A 15,411-nucleotide genomic window follows, 5' to 3' on the forward strand; every position below is an offset into this window, starting at 1 on the left:
GTTGTCATAACCCTACCAAAGTGCATTTGTCTATAGCTATCAGCTGCAGCTTTCCATGGTTCTTTGACCGCCTGGGTTTTTGTGTGGAGGAAAACCACTGTGCTGCCCCATGTTCACAATGCTGAATTCTCGTACATAAAGGCTAACAGGGGACTAGAGAAATCAGCTGTGTGCTTCTCACAGGGGAGGCAAATTCAACATGCTTGGGCACACACAGATGTTAATGGCTGATCACTTGAGGGAGAGGGTGTTTTTTTTTTAGCAGACTTGGAGCACCACCACCCCACTTAAGAGCAGGTCGCTTGCACAATAGCACAGGACAATGTTTTCATGCTTGAGGGAACACACTAGCAGGATCCTCTGGTATTCTCTGCCTCGTCATGTGCCTTGTCATGCTGATCCATCTCTAGAAAGTGCGGTTCTAGCTAGTTAGATAGCAGGGGTGTCAACTTGGCTGAAATATTGGAGGTAAGCCCCAGCCCACATGATCAATCATATCATGTGGTGCGCACACAACATTTGAATGGCAATGCCCATCAACTTCAGGGGGTCTGGCCTCCTAAAACATTTTATGGAAGTGGGGTGAAGGGACATCAGCCCCTAGGAATTGGCTCCTATGGTGCAATGGGAATCAGCAAAATCAACACTGATAACATGGGCTGCCAGACGTAGGGATTTTCCCAGACATTTCACCCAGACACTGCTTGAGGCTGCAGTTTTCCGGATATGTCTGGGAAATTCCAGACATATGGCAACCCTATGCATACTGTATCTGTATATATCTGTATCTGAAAAGCCTCCAAGCTGGAATATATTTTCAAGCTGTTTGCTGAGCCTGAGACTACTACTTCTACCGCAGTAAAAGATCTGGAACATCCTCTACTTCCATGTGGTGACTGGTACTTTTAGGAAGATCCACATTTCTGCTGTGTGTCTATCTCATATCAGATTCCCAGTGATTTTCCAAGTAACTATGAATAGAATTGTCTTGGTAATACTAAAATATCTGGTATTGATGTGTACTCCTAGGTTTTTGGTGTGGACACATATAAGCAGCTTACTCTAACCAGGTGTCATCCAGATGTTTTCATAGAATCACAGAATTGTAGAGTTGGAAAGGACCCTGAGAATCATCCAGTCCAACCCTCTGCAATGCAGGGATATGCAGCTGTCCCATAAGGGGATTGAACATGCAACCTTGGCATTATCAGCACCATGTTTTAACCAACTATCCAGACTGTACTACAAATTTCATCAGCTCTCGTCAGCATGGGGACTGTGGGGGCTGGAGTCTGTCTGTATGTCTGCCTGCCTGCCTGCCTGCCTGCCTGCCCATCTCTCTCTCTCTCTCTCTCTCACACACACACACACACACACACACACACACAATTTAGATCCATGCAACTTCATGGCTATTGCCAGTAGTAGACTGAAGAGGAATGGTGGAGGCCACCTCACCCCTTCTGAACCTTCCCGAGAAGAGGAGGACAGTATAGATTTACAATGGTGATTTGCAGAAGGTTATGATTCTGAGACAGAAGGACAGAGCTGGGAGATAATGGAAGGGGGGGAGGGGAAGCAGCAGAGCCAGAACAGCTGGCCGACACATTAGAAAGCATTCCAGATCCCCCCTTCTCCTAGAACCAGACGGGCATTGAGGGTAGTAGAACAGAGATCTTTGTGACAGAAAGCTCAGATTAGCCAATGCAGGAATGACGTAGAATAGGAGGGATGTAGGGGGTGCGACTTTACTTGGAACAACATCATTAGTGTGAGAGAAACTGCATTCTTTTGTCTCTCCCTGTGATTAGTGAATAAACTAAGTGGTAAGAACTCTTCATTGTTTTTCTCTGCTTCTTGCTGCCCCCAAGGGAGGGATATAATTCCCCGAAACCTGACAGCTATGCAGAATGTCATTATGTACATACATAAATTATCATTGATGATTACAAATTTTGATAGGAACATACTTCTGAAATTCAAGGTTGCTGCGTTTAAAGCAAGGCTATCGCAATACGGATACTGTGGAATTGAATGCACCAGTGGTTCAGGAAATGAAATGTCTATAAAGAGGGTTTCCTTTCCAGCTTCAGTGCACAGAAATACAGGTATCACTGGTTTTCCAGAAGAGTAGTTTTTGCACAGCCTGTGAGAGACATTTTCTCTCAGTGTGTCTCTTGCACAGTAGTACGTGGCAGAATCTTCCAGTTTCAGGCCACGCAGTTGCAGGAACACCTGGTTTTTTGGGGTGTCTCTTGTGATGGTGATACGGTCCTGGAGACCACTGTTATAGTTCACATTTCCATTGGACCAGATTCGTCCACTCCACACTAGCCCTTTCCCAGGGGCCCAGTGGGCCCAATCCATCAGACTGCTTGCTACAGAAAATCCAGACACTGTACAAGTCAGTTGCATAGTCTCTCCTGGCCTCTTGACACCACCACCAGACTCTGTTATGGTAACCTGGGATAAAACACCTGTATCAGGAGGGGAAAAAATAAGGAAGATTTAAGAAGAAGATGACTATACAGGGAATCAATTGCTTGCAGAATTTCCTTACATGCTGGGAAGATCGTTAGAGATATGGTCAAGAGTGTTAATTCCATGACTTGAATGGTTGGCGATAACTCACAGGACCTGAAGGGGAGCTGTATTCTTCTGAAAACCTTTGCATGCTCTGTTTCCTTTAATGAAGCCCAAAACTAAGAATCATTTGCATGATAGCACAAATGCCACTAATAAAGGAGAACCTCCAGGTTCTGACTAGAAAGGTAAAGGTAAAGGACCCCTAGATGGTTAAGTCCAGTCAAAGGCGACTATGGGGTTGTGGCGCTCATCTTGATTCAGGCCGAGGGAACCGGGTCATGTGCCCAGCATGACTAAACCGCTTCTGGGGCAATGGAAGACTGTGATGGAAAGCACAGCACACAGAAACGCCATTTACATTCCCACTGCAGCAGTACCTATTTATCTACTTGCAGTGGTGTGCGTTCGAACTGCTAGGTTGGCAGGAGCTGGGACAGAGCAATGGGAGCTCACCCCCATTGTGGGGAACCAGGCAGAGGGTCTTCTGGTGGTGCCAGAAGTGGTGCCCGTCCTGTGGAACGCCCTCCCATCAGATGTCAAAGAGATAAACAACTACCTGACATTCAGAAGACATCTGAAGGCAGCCCTGTTCAGGGAAGTTGTTAATGTGTGACATTTTAGTGTATTTTTTTTGTCTTTGATGGAAGCCACCCAGAATGTTTGGGGAAACCCAGCAAGATGGGCAGGTTACAAATAATAAATTATTAGTAGTGGTATGCCTAGTGTTGACTTCTGCTTGATTACCACCGCATCCCACAGGACCACCCACTTCTACCAAACAGCTATTGAATATTCATGTATTTTATTTAAATGAAGAAATCAGTAGTCAAATTGATTATATATTTGGCTTCTATGGTATTATGTTGTTGTTGATGATGATGATGATGATGATGATGATAATGATGCCTCAGGTTTCCTCCCAGCAGCTCAAGGTTGCATGCAGGGTTCTTCTTTCCCCTGTTACATCCTCAGAACAACCCTATGTTGTAGTTTAGGCTCAGAGATGGACTCAAGGTCACCCAGTGCAACATCTTAACACCCAATAATTTTCACTGGAAAATATCTGGACTAGGGTTTGAGTCAACAACATCTGCTCTGAAACACCATCAGAAGTTCCTCTGAGTTTTACAAGATCTGTGGAAAATATATGATTTGGTTGATCACCCAACGGAAATCCCAACAGCTTTTTCAACCCTTAGAAGCCAGCTGATTCTTTCTCTTTATACTATTCTCCAAATGGGTTTTTGTGCAAACTCAGATTCACTTTCCACCACTGTGTTCTCTAGCACAATAATACATGCCGGTATCTTCAGCTTTCAGACCAGTCATATGTAGATAGATCAGCTTCTTGGAACTGTCTGTGGAGGTTGTGAACCGTCCTTTAGCAGAATCTGCATAATTTGTTCTGCCCGCATTAATTCGTGAGAGCCATTTGAGTCCCTTTCCAGGAGCTTGATAGACCCAGTGCATCCAGTAGCTGTCTATGTTGAATCCTGATGTTGTACATGTGAGTCGAAGGGACTCTCCAGGTCTTTTTACATCCCCACCAGATTCCACCAGAGAATCTGCATGGACACCTAGAAAGAGAGAGAGATTTGAGTTGCAAACCTTACATATGTGGATTATAAAGGCTTCCTGATAAATCACACCAACTGCATTCCAACCAAAGGGATTAAGTACCTTTGAAAATGAAGAAGCTAAATATGAAATGTAGCCACAGAAACATTTCTACTGGATTGTTTGGTTGGAAAGCTGGTGTCTGTCTAACAGGATGAGGATATTTCCACAAGCTCAGCTGGAACCCACAGCAAGAGGATGGCTCAGGTTTAAAGCATGGACTGTTCCATTATTTGCATATCCTCCTCTATATATAATATTTCCCAGAGGAGCTATCAATATTATAGGATCTCTCCTCTGATTTTTTTTTTTATGCCCGCCAATGCAAACAACAGAACTCCCGAATTAAAATAGAATATCCTTTTTAAAATGCCAATGAATCAGGCAATAAAATTGTAAGGAAACGAAAGACAGGAGGTAGAAATAGATGATGAAAACAGTGATAATTGTATTAATATTTCTAAATGGAAATATAAGAGACTACCAAAATATGGAGTCACTTGTACATAAGTAGCTTATAATGTGATCTTTTGCAATGAAAAGTTATTTTGTTTTATACTTGTATATTCTTAAAGGTTGGCAAGTCAGTGGCAGATCTTGGCCTCTCAGATTTCAGTGGTACCCTGCATTACTCCAAAATCCTGCAACTCCCACCTCTCACCTCCCATTTAACATAATTGCTGTGGCACCTACTGTGGAGTCCCAGAAGCTCTGCAGCCATTGTGGCCAAACCTGTCGTGCTCCCATAGATCCCTCTTTGTGTTTGTCCCTTGGCTAAAACTGGTGATGTTCCATCTTTAAAAGTTCAGAGAAGCTAATGCCTTACAGACTTATTATGTTGTTCCCCTCAACATTGTACAGTTTTATGATATCTTATAATTACAATAGGTTTTAATCTATATTTTATTGTTGCAAGGAGAACTGATAAGTATTAGACATAGGCAGCAACTGCATTTTTTGGTGTTGTTTTCTTCCCAGCTATTGCACAAATGTGAGCTTTGACGTCTCATCTACACGCTAGCATCAGGAACAGTTGCTGTGGATTGTAGCATTATGATATTTATTTTGTGTGTCCTATCACTATGGCAATTTATTCTGCAAATAAATAGCAAATAAAATTATTATTTATTCTTTAGGACAAAATGTACTTAACCGCCCTGAGACCTCTGGGTATAGGGCAGTATATAAATTCAGTTAATAATGATAATAATAATAATTTGCATTCCCACAAAAACTTGTCTAGCAGGGAAATAAAACCAGGCTAACTTATTTGATCCCAATAGCTTTGGGAACTAGAATAAGTAGTTTCTGCCACCTTTGTGGATAGATCAGGAACTAATGTAGAGAGACTTGATATGTATTTATTTGCTTGTGGTTTATTCAGTATAATCATTTGAACTGAAAGCTCTTCAGTGCCACCTGCAGTCTATTAATTTAACACACAAAGGTTTTTGTCTGAGCTCGAATTCAACTTCCACCACTGTGTCTCTGGCACAGTAATAGACGGCAGTGTCTTCTGGCTTCAGGCTGTTCATTTGAAGATAAAGGTTGGTGCTGTCCTTGGAGGCAGTGAAACGCCCTTGGATGGTTGGGGAGGAGTATTTGCTGGATGGGGTGTAATAGTAAACCAGCCATTCCAACCCTTTTCCTGGAGACTGCCGGACCCAGTTCATGCCATAGCTGCTAAGATCAAAACCTTTTGTGGCACAGGTTAACCTCACAGATTCTCCAGGCTTTTTCATTTCTGGGCCTGACTGAGTGAGGACAATCTGTGAATTGGCCCCTGCAGAGAGAAGAGACACGTTGCTTAACTGTGTGCAGTTTAAAGCAAACACACAAAAACAGGTATCACATCAGGATTGAAACAGTGACCGAAAGTGGAAATAACTCCCCACACCACTAGTACATATAATTAAGATAATTAAGATTAAGTTTGCATGTATTGCTGCACTGTAGCTATTACGAGGATTTACGCCTGACCTTTATTGCCCCAGTTCTACGAAAGCTTAAAAATGAATCAGAACTTCAATGTATGAGAGCCTTGGTAGAAGATAAGGTTCCTGTAATCACGATCAATGTTGCTAAATTCTGTGCAGCCGCTATCATGTAGCACCCTGCTTGTGGTTAACGCTTAGCTGGAATGAAATATTCAACGCAGCAACAGAGAAATTAAATAATAATTTATTTGTCAGACAAATAAATGAGAGGCTCAGTGGTATATGGTTACCAAGCTCTGGCCTGCCTCCTGCCATTATGGCCAGCACTTATATTCCCTTAATCCAGCCCCCTTTGCTCCTCCTGGGGCTGCCTCTTTCAATCAGCCTGGTTGGATTTCCTATTGGCTGATTGCTATAACTAATCACAAAAAGATACACCCATATCCTCCTATCCTTATAAGGGAGACAAAGAGCTATATATTTGACATATAAGTAATAATATATCTTACATGGAATCTTAATTACCAGCTCACCTCTTGCCCTATTGCCTTCTAAAACAAATGTTTAATCTTACATTTTTATGTTCAACAGATGTCAAGGATCTTGAGTTCACATCAACATTGAAAGATCTCCTTCATTTGAGGGTCTTTTAAACAAATGCCTGACAACTATATATCAGAAGTGTTCGATGGCGTCTCCTGTCTGGCAAGGGGGGCTAGGCTCATTTGCCCCTCTGGTCTCCTATTGCAATATGACTCTATGAATCTAGCATTTCTTAAATCCTTTGCATAATTACATTTAAGCCAATATATTTAAGCTAATATATTTCATACATTATCATATATAGCTTTTTAGAAGGATAAATCTCCTCAAAGTAAAAGGAAGGAACAGTTTACAGCCTCAAAATAAAAAGTGAAGAAAAAGTCTCTTCCCCTGTTTACACTCCCCCCCTTCTCCAGCCAGTTGTTTTTCAAAACCATTTGCTCTTGGCCTTTCAACCTTAGGAAGAAGATATGGCTCATTTTACTGGGAGGCACATTGGTATTATTTTACTATTTACCCATTCTTAATAGTGTTTTTTCAGCCTTGGGGCAGCATATGTAATTTCCCATCAATGGGGCCCTCTTGTCTTAGGAGAAAACCTCTTGCCAAGGTTTTTTTCTGCCTGGCATGAAACCTTTGAAAATCTAAGCCCATTTAATTTAGGAACCTGATCAAGATATAAGCCAATATAAGTCTTGATTAAAAATGCAGTCTATATTCAGATGCCACATTCCCCCCTTTCAAGCTCAAGGACCTTGCTTACCAAGCGTCCTTGATAGCTTGATCATCATATTCCTGAGGTAAAGCTCTGTATAGGGCCATGATATGAGGTAGAGTTTCATTCGAAATCATCTTGCTAATTGTACTTCTAAAACATGAGATGATACATGGCACCATACATAAAACCATTATTACTACCGTCAAGAAAAACAAGCAAGACAATAATATCCCTTTGAGTCCCACAACATTAGGTAACCAATTGGTGAGCCATCCCATATCCCATCCTTCCCATGTTTATACTTGGACATGTGCTATATTCTCCATCTTTGTAGCCAACACACGGATTGCCTCACCATTATCAGAAATGTTAAAGCAACAGGCATTCCCTGTCAAGTTCAAGACTCCACATAGGCCTCCCTGCCTGGCAAGTACATAATCCATTCCCATTTTCAGCTGCATAATGGCGGCTCTACTTTCATCCAACTGTTGTGCAATAAGTCTCAAACTCTGGGCCGTTGCATTGGTTACAAGTTCCACTACTGCTTGCAATCGAATTATTCTGTTTAGTTTATAAATAGGATCCCGTGCCCCTTGTATGAGCTCACCAGGATTCCAGGAGGCAGGATCATAATAGGCTATAATGCGCTCTGGCGGCCAATCATCAGTACCGCTCCAACTTTGGGTACTTCCTCCTGCTATACGAGAAATATCAGCATTCCTTCGTGTTCGCTTAGCTGAACTAGTGGGCATAATCCACATTGGTGGTAATACCCATCCCAGGAAACAAGTCCCACTCCATTTGGAAGGGAGTTTCTTGTATGCCCATTCTCCACATATCCACCACAACCATCGGGTCTGAGGTTTTTGGTACTTGGAGTACAGAAGGCGAAAATATCAAAAGAGGTAGAGAGTTCACAGTGCAGTATGTTAGATTGCCTTTTTCTGTCACAGTTATGTTCCACACCACTTTCCATGCATAAATAAAAGGAGGTGCACAGGGCAAGGTATTCCGAGTTCGATACGTAGTACCGTTTGCCCAGGTTTGACTATTCTTAATATAATCCCAAGTATAGTGGCAATGAGAAGAGCCTATCATGGTAGGGTCAGCTGCATCTGATGATTTATGCACACAGATTTCCCCTTGCACAGGTATAACTCGTATTGGTTTAGTTGAGTTCCAACCGGGGAAATTCTGTACTTCTGTTTGGTGTGGCATTTCGCTTACCATACCAATGGCACTTAATGGTATTGGTAATAAGGGCATACCTCCCTCTGAATCATCTGGCCCAAGAGAGCAAACAAGGCAATTAGTCCTATTTGCAACATTGGCTATCATCTCAGCTAAGCCTACCCACATATTGTGGTCATGGCGGAATCCATATTTAGCAAATTTGGTCAGATTCATGGACCCTTCCCCTTCCCAAGGGATCAGGATTAATAATAAAATCATGTTGATGTCTAGCATATGCATTCCTTCCACAAAAGATTACCTTATTGTGATAGCAAATAATTATTAGCCCCAATATAATTCCCCCAGTGACAGAAATGGGGAACCACCAAGACCGAAACATATATCCCAAGGATCCCCAATGTGTAATATCACTTATAATTGTTCCACAAGGGGGCAGTCAATCAATTGTATAAGAGAATCTTCCCGTTCACAATTGCTGGTTTAGACGCTCCTCAAGCTTCAGGCGTGCGCAGGTCAGCCAGCTTCCAGGTTGTGGCTGCAGCAGGCCGGTCGTCAAATGTTGCCCGTGACCTAACCCGCTCCCGGTAGGGCTAGATACAGGGGTTTTTGGAGAGAGTCAGTTTTAAAGGATTAGAGGGGTCACCTTTGCATGTCCAACTGCCTTCAGACTTCTTTAAACGAGAGTGATGAATCCAGGGGGTCACCTCAGCTACCTTCACCGCTGTTAGAATAGAGAGCAGGACGGTGTAAGGTCCACGCCACTTAGGTGCAAGTGGATCACGTTTCCACTCTTTCACCCATATGCTATGCCAGTCTGGAGCTGATGAATCGGCTTGGCAATGCTGCACGGCGTGTGCTTGAGGGCCCACCTGTTAAGATAAAAAAACAAACAAACACGGGAGAGAGACAAAAACACGGGAGAGATTGCACTTGTCCCTGTGTCACATGGTCTCCTATTTGTTTGAGGTCAGTTGGAATATCCTGAACAAAGGAGGGCGGCCTCCCATACAGGAGCTCAAAAGGTGACAACTTAAGTCTTTTTGTGGGTGCGCACCGAACACGAAACAGTGTTATGGGTCAGCAAGCACATGGGGATATTAAAGCAGCCTGTGCTTTTCCTTTGCAGGCTTGGCACAGCCCGGCCTGGTCCCTGGGGTGCAGGGCCGTAAGAGATGGAGGCAGGCTGGGCCCTCTCCCTCCTGGGTGAAGCACCTGCCGGAAGCCTCGTGGCAATCATCCCCCCCCCCGGGGGCACACGCAACAGACACTGGGGCCAACGGAGCGTGGTGGGTTAGGGTGGCAAATGCCTCTCTGAGCTCCGCAGAAAAGCTGAACTTGCACCAGAGCCGCCTCTGACCCACATAATGGGCTATTGCCAGCTTGTATTTTAGGGAGCTGGTTTCTTGTTTTCAGCCTTGCAGCAGCAGTACCCGACTGCACACACTTAATGTGATCTCACAACAATCCTAGGAGGTAGGCCATGGTTATTCCCATTGTAGAAGAGAGGAGAAACGGAGTGATATAATGCCAGCAGTAGTATAAATATGTCCCCATACATGCACCATACAAATAAAGAGTGGACACATAGTCCTACAGATACAACCGACCCTTTGAGGGTGACCAAACTGTTGATGCGGCCCCCCGATGAATTTGAGTTTGACACCCCTGCTTTAGACATATTAGTGGGCTTCTGGCATGCCCTGCAGATGCCTTGCACAAGCGTCTGGCGGTAGGTAGTAAGCCTGGCCAGGTGATTTGCATTGTTTGGATCCCAATTAGGATCTTCCAAGGGAAAGTTGTCCTGGAGATGATGGTCAATATTATAAATATTTCCCACTCTGGCCTGCTCACGCAAATATATCTGTGCCTTTTCAATTATGTCTCTCCTTTCCTCAGTGGTGAAAAGAGTATTCAGGAGCTGGCGACAATCTGTCCAAATAGGACTATTACTATTGAGGTCACCAAGTCCATCATAGCCTGAGGTTTTTCTGCGAAAGATGGGGTGTTTTCCAATTCATCAGATCTGTAGTTGTGAATGGAATACATTGCAGGGTCGAAGTTCGAGGTGGCCGTGGTCCAGGTTGCCCATTAACCAGCACAGGCTCCTCAAGTGCATCAAATACTCTTCTAAGAGGGGCTACTACGTGACCTTTTTCTTCACTTTGCTCTAGGGGCCTCAAATCATAGGGGATGGTATTTGTCCCAAGGCGTTCTTTTAGCAGCTTTATACGCCTGGCTGTATTGCTTGCTGACCGATTAAGGTCTCCCTGTAACTTCTGTAATAATTCTCTAGGACTTGGATGTACAGGGGTTTGGGGTAGGCAATCAGTTGTTCCACTAAAAGAGACTGTAGATGGAGTTCTACTGGGACTCACAGGTGGAATAACCACTTCTGCTTGGGCTTCATTATAGGACTCCAATGCCTCCTGAAGATATTTATCATAATCTATCAAGGAATCAAGCTCTGTGACTCCACTCCCATTATTCGTTCCAGTTTCTTGCCTTGGGGTTACAACTGGTGGAGGGTTTGAATTAGGCTCCCTTCGATGTGGAGCATAGGGGGGAGGTGGAAGCACCTCTTCCTCTGGTCCCTCAAAAATGGGTTTGAGTTTATTTGGCAAGATTCCTTTCCTAGCTTCGGCTTTTACAGCCAATAATTTGCATCGTTGGACTTTGCATTCCCTTATCCATGGAGGATTTTTTTTTTTTTTTTTTTTTTAATGTGCTCAGCCAGGAATCTATATATGAAAATTGTTCTGGGCACCCTCCAGTTTCTTTGGTGATGTTAAACCAAAGTTTGCTTACTAAATTTATATCAAAGGTTCCCTGGGATGGCCATCCAGTACTTTGTTTTGGCTACCCTAATTCACATAACGTTCTCAAGCGCTCTGGCGTCATTTTGACTCCATATGCCCCTGAGAAGGCTTTCTTAAAATTATTTAACATACATTCAAGAGGTGTATTTCCCCCTTTGAACCCCCAACTCCCATTGTATGGCCCTGTGAAGTATCCACTCAGTCACTCACACACACGCCTTACTGGGAAACGAAGTAGTACTCACTCCACACTTAGGTCAGCTACACATTGTACTTTCTCACACATGCAATGCACTAGATACTTCAACCACACTCTACCTCCCAATCTTCCCTTTGCCCTACACCAGATCACCATCTGATGTACCCAGCCACCTAGCGTACTCAGTTCCCCTTTACTGAGACGCAGAAGTTTGATCAGGACTTCTCTTCCTCCCAATTAATTGGAGGGCCAAAACCCCTTAGTGCACTTACCCTTAGCTGGTTGCCTGTTTATTTCTCTGGTCCCCCCCGGTCCGTCGCCGTCAGTGGACAGGGTATCAGACAGACGAGACTTCTGCGTTCCCCCTGGAAAAATTTACCAGTGCGCGCTGGGAAGCAGTTTAGAGATCCTCTCTCTTGTACCCTGTCCAATAGGGCGAAGGGGCTGCGTTCCAGCAGACCACTTATCCGAGTCACGGCACCATAAAATGTAGCACCCTGCTTGTGGTTAACGCTTAGCTGGAATGAAATATTCAACGCAGCAACAGAGAAATTAAATAATAATTTATTTGTCAGACAAATAAATGAGAGGCTCAGTGGTATATGGTTACCAAGCTCTGGCCTGCCTCCTGCCATTATGGCCAGCACTTATATTCCCTTAATCCAGCCCCCTTTGCTCCTCCTGGGGCTGCCTCTTTCAATCAGCCTGGTTGGATTTCCTATTGGCTGATTGCTATAACTAATCACAAAAAGATACACCCATATCCTCCTATCCTTATAAGGGAGACAAAGAGCTATATATTTGACATATAAGTAATAATATATCTTACATGGAATCTTAATTACCAGCTCACCTCTTGCCCTATTGCCTTCTAAAACAAATGTTTAATCTTACATTTTTATGTTCAACAGATGTCAAGGATCTTGAGTTCACATCAACATTGAAAGATCTCCTTCATTTGAGGGTCTTTTAAACAAATGCCTGACAACTATATATCAGAAGTGTTCGATGGCGTCTCCTGTCTGGCAAGGGGGGCTAGGCTCATTTGCCCCTCTGGTCTCCTATTGCAATATGACTCTATGAATCTAGCATTTCTTAAATCCTTTGCATAATTACATTTAAGCCAATATATTTAAGCTAATATATTTCATACATTATCATATATAGCTTTTTAGAAGGATAAATCTCCTCAAAGTAAAAGGAAGGAACAGTTTACAGCCTCAAAATAAAAAGTGAAGAAAAAGTCTCTTCCCCTGTTTACACTCCCCCCCTTCTCCAGCCAGTTGTTTTTCAAAACCATTTGCTCTTGGCCTTTCAACCTTAGGAAGAAGATATGGCTCATTTTACTGGGAGGCACATTGGTATTATTTTACTATTTACCCATTCTTAATAGTGTTTTTTCAGCCTTGGGGCAGCATATGTAATTTCCCATCAATGGGGCCCTCTTGTCTTAGGAGAAAACCTCTTGCCAAGGTTTTTTTCTGCCTGGCATGAAACCTTTGAAAATCTAAGCCCATTTAATTTAGGAACCTGATCAAGATATAAGCCAATATAAGTCTTGATTAAAAATGCAGTCTATATTCAGATGCCACAATCAGGCGCAGAAAACAAGAGCTTTGCAATGTCAACATGCCGGCGAAGGCAAATACTTAATTTTATTCATGTTGTCCAATTTTAAATTGTTGTTATGGCCTAATTTGTATTGAAATTGTCCTTTGTTTTTTCCGGTGTTATGTTTCGCTGACTAGCTGTACGAGTCAATCTGGTCTGTGACCGTTTAATAAAATTTGATTACTTTGATTACTTGATTACTTAAGATACAAAAGATTTGACTTACATGGCAACGTGCTTATAATCATGATGAAATGTAACAGCCACAACATTTTAAAAATTATAATGGGAGAGTTGAGGACCTAAATAAATTACTGAAGCAGATCCACAGAGCCTTGATTTAATCTGAGGGATCTGGTGTTTACCTTTAAAGAGGAAAGGAAAGTTTTCAGTTTTGCATATTTTGGGCGGGCCTGGAAACATCTGATATAAAAGAGATGAGCTATACTGAACTGAACCACAACTTCAGTATTTTCTGGTTCAGTTGAAATTTACCCTGCTGGACCTAGGAAAGAGCCTTGGGCCAGGAGAACTGGTCTCCAATTCCTGGCTTATTCATGTTGTGACTTTGCTGCAGATGGTTTATTTTCCTCTCCATTTACATCATAACCTGAATGCATGAGTCCTCTAAGTTGGCTTACAAAGCACACCTTAAATAAACACAAACGAAGCAAATCATTATTGTATGAAAAAAATGATGATAATTTACTTTAAAATGAAAACACCCTTTGAAATGCAAATCTGAGAAGCTAAGGTTATAAAATGTAAGTTATTTATAATATCTGGTTGCATATGGTGCCTATTATTGGGATGACAACTCCTTAACTGGGGCATCAATACCAGAAAATGGCCATCTTTCTTTTGGTAATCCATTTCACTTCATTTGTTGGAGAAAAAACTAGTGATTGGACAGTTGATTCCATCTCACTTCAGTCTCACTGACATGGCATCATAAGTCTATTGTGATCTATTGCATCCATTCTGTTCCGCTGTATGTATTTAGGACACATCTTGAGGACACTTCTCTCTCTCCCTCCCCCAATAAAACACACACCTCTCAGTGCTCTTAAATGCATTCAATAGTAATATGTGTGGTTTGTCTTCTACCAGAGATCCTGCCTCTCCCCATAGATCACCTACACCTGATGATAACAGGAGCACTATTCCACTTGTGTATCCCAGCAACTAGTATTTAGAGCCATACTGTTTCTGATATTGGAGGGACACCATAAGCAGCATAGATTGTTGACATGAATTCATCTAATGCTCTTCAAAGCCATTCAAATTGTGCTCATTATAATGTCATAACTCTGCCAAAGTGCCTTGAACTGTAGCTGAAGAAAACCACTGAAGTTTCAGACAGCAATGTTGGCAGAGTAACTGGCTATGCGTTTACTACAAGGGACACATATGCAGTGCCCAGGAGCCAAGGATCTGCTTGGCTGGATAGCATGATTCCCAACTGCTTGTGCACATAGAGGTTCTCATGAATGATGATTCATGATTTGGAAGGGAAATCTATGCCTCCCAGCCCTACAGACTCCATAGGTACAGTATCTGGCTCTTCCTCTTTCAGAGAAGTGTAGGAGGCTCCACATGTTCTCTGTCCTCTCAATGTTTTACAAGGCCACTCAGTCATGTGGTGAGGTTGCAGTGTCTCCATCATCATGGTGACTAGATTGCCCCAACCACCCCTATGAGAAAAAAGTATCCCCCCCTTTGCAAACTGGCCAACTATCGCCCAGTTTTGATTCTTCTATTTTTGGGCAAGGTGACTGAGCGGGTGGTTGCTGAACAACTCCAGGCACGCCTGGAGGATGCGGACCATTTGGATCCCTTCCAATTGGGATTCAGGCCTCATCATGGGACTGAAACTTCCTTGGTCATGCTGGTTTATGATCTGTGGTGGGCTAGGGACAAAGGTGAGAGCTGTTTCCTAATTTTGCTGGATCTCTCAGCGGCCTTTGACACCATCAACCATAACATCCTTCTGGACTGTCTAGAGGAGCTGGGAGCTGGAGACACTGTTATACAGTGGTTCTGCTCCTTCCTCCTGGGCCGTGTTCAGAAAGTGGTGGTGGGGGATGAGTGTTCAGGCACTTGTGGGGTGCCTCAGGGTTCCTTTCTCTCCCCCATGCTGTTCAACATCTACATGCAGCCGATGGGAGAGATCATCAGGGGGTTTGGACT

General features: G+C 43.2%; 1 long non-coding RNA gene across 1 annotated transcript in view; it reads right to left on the reverse strand.

Annotated features, from left to right (window-relative positions):
• Positions 1–13,854, reverse strand: part of LOC309354877 — a 40,497-nt gene extending 26,643 nt beyond the window's left edge. Inside the window, exons 1-2 of the long non-coding RNA XR_014162378.1 lie at positions 13,717–13,854; positions 13,448–13,586 (exon numbers count right to left, since the gene is read on the reverse strand). This is a non-coding gene — a long non-coding RNA (uncharacterized lncRNA). The remainder of the gene's footprint in view (positions 1–13,447; positions 13,587–13,716) is intronic.
• Between the last annotated feature and the right edge of the window lie 1,557 nt (positions 13,855–15,411).

Source organism: Podarcis melisellensis, assembly GCF_964234715.1.
Source record: "Podarcis melisellensis genome assembly, chromosome: 13".
Taxonomy (NCBI): domain Eukaryota; kingdom Metazoa; phylum Chordata; class Lepidosauria; order Squamata; family Lacertidae; genus Podarcis; species Podarcis melisellensis.